We start from the raw sequence: 5,417 nt of genomic DNA, 5'->3' as shown, positions 1-5,417 counted from the left end.
TGGAATATATGGAAAATGTTTTAGGAGAGGTTGGTAATGTGGGTAAACAAATGGAACACTTTATTTCACAAACTTTCTCAAGTTCTCAACTTGTTCAACTTATGGAAAATGGTACAACTATGCCATATTTATAGGCATTCATTTTCGATTTTAGAATTCTCTACTAGATTCTTTAATACTCACTCCGTCCCCGATTAATTGTCACTCTTTTCCATTTCGGTCCGTTCCTCAATAATTGTCACACTTCATTTTTATCATAAATGGTAAGTAGGCATCTACATTCCACTAACTCACTTCACTCACATTTTACCAATATAAAAAATTGGGTCCCACATTCACCAACTTTTTCAACCAATTTTTTTTTACATTTCTTAAAAACTCGTGTCCGGTCAAAGAGTGACAATAAATCGGCGACGGAGAGAGTATTTTATATCTAGATTTTTCTCCATAAAAATCTAGGTATTTTACTACAAATCTACTAAAAATATCTAGATATTTCTACCAAAACATATAGATATTCTTCTACTTAATTCTTTTTTTATTTTAAATATCTATATTCTAGAGATATCTCTAGTTAATTTTACCAAAATATCTAGATATTTCCGCCTTCAATTCTAGATAATTCTATATAATATCCAGATAGGGATGTGATGAAATGCAAACCATATATCTAATATAAACTCAAAACTTTAATCATAGCCATTAATTATAAAAGATCTCTAGTTAATATTGCGTATAATTTCTATCTCAACAAGAGCATGTCAACAGAGGGTATTTTTGTAAGTTAAGTTTCTGAACGGTTCTTGTGTTCCTGATTTCTCTCCCACCTTCTAAAACCGTAAATATTCACATCTTCGGAAGGATCTTAACACCACTGTAATTGACGTAGAAACTTTATTCTGAAGATTTAAATTGATTTCTTTGTCGGTGTATTCAAGAATTTATTTTATGACTGTACCATCACCTATGTAATATTATCCGGATGAATCTCATATTTCAAAAAATCAATTCCGGCATATTCTGTGTCACAATGGTTTTTTAATATATGGAGGGTTCTAACGCTGATAAAGGTAATTTCAAGGTAATGAAATTATAGGTTAATCTTAATGCCTCAAAAGATATTTGATTTTTCATTTCCAGATTCGTGTTTTCCATATGTCGAAGATTGACACATTCGTGATTCATAATTTCCATACGTTGAAGATTGACACATTCGTGGTTCGTGATTTCTATATTTTTAAAGATTTTTCATTTCCAGATTTGTGATTTTCAGATTCTTATGATGTAGATGTTTGTATGTTGAGTCGATTGCGAATACAATTTGTTATCCAGATTGTGTTTGTTTTTCCGTTGAACCTGTGTTGAAATTATTGGAATTTTTGTTAACATGGTTGATCCTATGTTAACATTTGTAAGCTACGGTTGATTCCATGAAGCATCACCAATATTTATCCATCCAAGGAAAATACATAATCTAATAAAGTTTCCTCCCAAAAACAATCACATTCCGAAAAAACCATACACAAAAAAATACATAATCTAATAAAGTTTCCTCCCAAAAACAAGGATCAGTAAGATAAAAAAAATGATACAGAAAAAAAAATCAGTAGTGCATTGTCCTCCCAATCCCACACCAATACACAAAATGCAAAAACTCACAAACCTATATTCCGGCCAAGAAAAATCTTGATCTAATTGAGTTTCCACCCAAAACCATCACAATCCAAAAAAAAAAATAGAAATAAGAAATGAACAAGAACCAGTTAGATCAATAGTTATACAAAAAAATTCAGCTACTCCAGCTCATTATTCTCCCTAGTCTCACTCACAGCTGATTAAGCAATGCACTGCTCTCCCTAATCCCGGAATCACAGCTGATTAAGTACTGCACTATCCCTAATCCCAAAAAACAATCACAGTCCAAAACAGAACGGAACAACCGAACAAGAATCAGTAAGATCAATAATGATAAAAAAATAAAATAAAAAAATCAGTAGTAGTGCATTAATCAAGAGAGGGAAAAGGATTAATCAAGAGAGGGATAGTTAGCCAGAGATTTGGCAGCGGTTTGCATAACCCCTTCTTAATCTGAATTTCTTTTTCGCTCCAAAAAGCCGTTGAATTCCCCCGCTTTACTATTCCTTTTTTGAATATTCACTCTCACTCATATTTTGTGTTTTAAATTAGAACACAAAAATTAATTAATCTTGTTTTGTGTCGCTAATTATAAATATATGTAACTTGCATTTGTCAATTTCTCTGAAAATTCAGTCTCTCTCTCACACACACACGTAAAAAATAAATTAATCATATTTATGATTAAATATTTGAACCAAAAAAAATAATACGTGAAAACTTTTGTTTGTCTAACTATGAACACTTTTCTACTCTTTTTTTTTAATCATAATTCCTTGAGACTAGGGATGTACTATTTGATTTACAGTTTAGAAGTAGTCAAATTGGTAATCCGAGTCTTGTAATTAAGCAGTTGAACAAATCCAAGTATCGATAAGAATGTAAGTACTATATAATGGTGTTGGATTTAACTGAAGATTGTGGGTGAGTAGGTTATGCATATTTTGAAATAAGCTGTATGCATTGAGGTTATGGATCTAGTGTTGGTGTTTAATATTGTATGGTCTGTGACAGACTAATTTTAAGTGTATTGAGATGGGATCCTGCTTTTCCTGCGAAACTGTGCCCCATTATCCCGGGATTACTTATGAGGTTAACACTTGTCTCGTCACAAGCATATGCACTTCTTCCTACGTACCTTTTAGTTTTTGGCTGAATTGCATTGCAGACCTTAGATTTTAGAACAGAGTCGACCTTCTGTGCGGTCTATAACGGCCATGGCCCTGTGCCTTCTGGTCTTAAGGTTGAAACGAAAACATTGACAACGCAGACTAATTTTCATTGCTACTGTAGGGGAACTACTACAGCACTCACCCTACTTAAACAGGTTAATACTTCAAATTAATTCAATCATCATCAGCAATGTATGTAATATTCTATCTTATAATAGGGTGAAGATCTTGTCATTGCACAAATTGGGAACTCGGGAGCTGTACTAGGGACGAGAGACGAGAATAATGCATTGATTCCAGTGCGCTTGACTATGATGGGTTACAAGCCTCACCGCCTTCCTGCAGGTACTGAATTTAGTGATCAAATGCTTCTTTCTATATATATACTACTAGATTGATATCTCTTCCCCAGCAGCAAGGATCCAAAAATGCAGATAGCCCGAGCCACAAAATCGCAAGGACACTCCCTACCTCATACCCACGCCTTTCATCTCCCATAGACCCATCGCTGATGAAGACGAGTTTGTAGTCTTAGCAACAGCCGGGGTAACGTTATGAACATCTCTACCTACTCTTATTCCATTAATTGTCTACTACATTTTGTTGAGGCATATATAAATCTTAGGTTTGGGACGTGCTCTCGAACGAGGACGTGGTAACTCTCGTGGCCACTAGCCCTACACGCTCGGATGCAGCTCAAGCAGTAGTGGGTGCAGCAATTAGAGCATGGATGAATATGTATCCAACTTCAGAGGTTGATGACTGTGCAGTGGCCTGCCTCTTTCTCAACTCAACAACCAATTCAACACCACACCCACTAGGCCAACTCACACAACACTAATACTCCATGTTTTGGTCATCGTTTGATTCATAAGATTTCTAACTACTATATGTTTTATTACTGCATATTGTGGGATGGGATTCAAGCTTCTTCATAACTATTGTTGTTTCTTCGATAATTTTTCTTATTTTCGTGCATTATAATTTCTTGAAATCACTACTTATTTAGAGTAATGTTTTTTTATATAGCGTTGTTGTAAAATTGTTTTTTTTTTCCTTTGGTCTATATAATACGACAATTCGGATGGGAAATTAAATTAATTACCAGTATATGGCATTATGACAAAATGAATATAGTTTTCACTTATATTTATTATCTATTTTTATTGATTAGGATGATCGATGAATCGATATACAAAATTTATAATTTATGACATACTCTCTCCATCCGAGAATACAAGTCCCAAATTTTTCATTTTCGTTCATCCGCAAAATAGGAGTCCCGGTTCTCCTTACAATATTTAGACACACTAAATATCCCCTCTATTCTCATTAGTTATAGAAATGTCATTACAATTTTACCTCATCACACCTTTCATTTGTATGAATTCACTCTTACTCTCTCTTTATCTCTCTTTCTTGGAAACCCTAACCTAATAGCCCACCGCCTCGTCTCTCTTAAATGGATGCAGTCCTTAGGAAATCCTAACCCCTATATATATATCTCTCTCAAAACCTTAATCCTCTTCCTCCTGTCCATTAGCCTCCTACGACTGAGTGAACCTTTGACACCTCAGAGGGGTCAGTTCGGAGATGAACCCACTGGAAAGGATCAGTGGTCCGCTGACACCAATTCCGCAGTCGTTGACCACCGCCTAATCTCTCTTAAATGGATGCAGTCCTTAGGAAACCCATACCCCTATTTCTCTCTCGAGAAACCCTAATCTTCTTCCTCCTGTCCATTGGCCTCCTACGACTGAGTGGACCTTCGACACCTCGGAGGGGTTGATCCCAACTCCTATTGCAACCCATCTCTCTCCAATCCCCATATACTTGTGGAAGAATGATAATCACAGATTTTTCATATTTTTAAGACCCATATTTAGCTTGTTTTAAATGTCAATCATGCAAATTATGTTCTTAAATTGTACTACTCACTCCGTCCCATAAAAATATGCCCTCTTTCCTTTTTAGTCCGTCCTATAAGAATAAACATTTTCTAATTTTGGAAAGTCTTTTCTCTCTAATGAGGTGGGACTTATTCTCCACTAACAATAATTTAATTACTTTTTCTTTTTACCTCTCTCTTACTTTACCAATTTTATATTAAAATCGGTGCCGAACCCAAAGTGTATATTCTTTGGGGACGGAGGGAGTATATTTTATACATTTTAGTACTTTGACGTATTTGTTGAGAAATGATAGAAAAAGGCATAGAAAAATGTGAAAAAGGGCTAATTTCGAAGACGGACCCACTGGAAAAGGATCAGTGGTATGCTGACACCAATTCAACGGTCGTTGACCACCACCTAATAGACCACCGCCTCATCTCTCTTAAATGGATGCAGTCCTTAGGAAACCCTAACCCCGATTTCTCTCTCGAAAAACCCTAACCTTCTTCCTCTTGTCCATTGGCCTCCTACGACTAAGTGGACCTTCGACACCTCGGAGGGGTCGATCCCAACTTCTATTGCGACCAATCTCTCTCCAATCCCCACATACTTGTGGGAGGATGGTAAACACAGATTTTGCATATTTTTAAGACCAATATTTGGCTCGTTTTAAATGTTAATCATGCAAATTATGTTCTGAAATCGTACTATATCTTAT

The 5,417-nt window shown here is 35.5% G+C and overlaps 1 long non-coding RNA gene across 1 annotated transcript; it reads left to right on the top strand.

Moving 5' to 3' along the window:
• Positions 1 to 2,718: 2,718 nt before the first annotated feature.
• On the top strand, positions 2,719 to 3,795 carry LOC125211948 (uncharacterized). The gene is made up of 3 exons (XR_016136413.1): positions 2,719 to 2,962; positions 3,026 to 3,353; positions 3,433 to 3,795. It is a non-coding gene; the product is annotated as an uncharacterized LOC125211948 (long non-coding RNA).
• Positions 3,796 to 5,417: the final 1,622 nt, after the last annotated feature.

The sequence above is a fragment of the Salvia hispanica genome, chromosome 3 (assembly GCF_029641045.1).
Source record: "Salvia hispanica isolate PSC_SH4W2 chromosome 3, Shi_PSC_v1, whole genome shotgun sequence".
Taxonomy (NCBI): domain Eukaryota; kingdom Viridiplantae; phylum Streptophyta; class Magnoliopsida; order Lamiales; family Lamiaceae; genus Salvia; species Salvia hispanica.
Note: the sequence above shows the minus strand (reverse complement) of the source record. Positions and strands in the feature narration are given on the sequence as shown.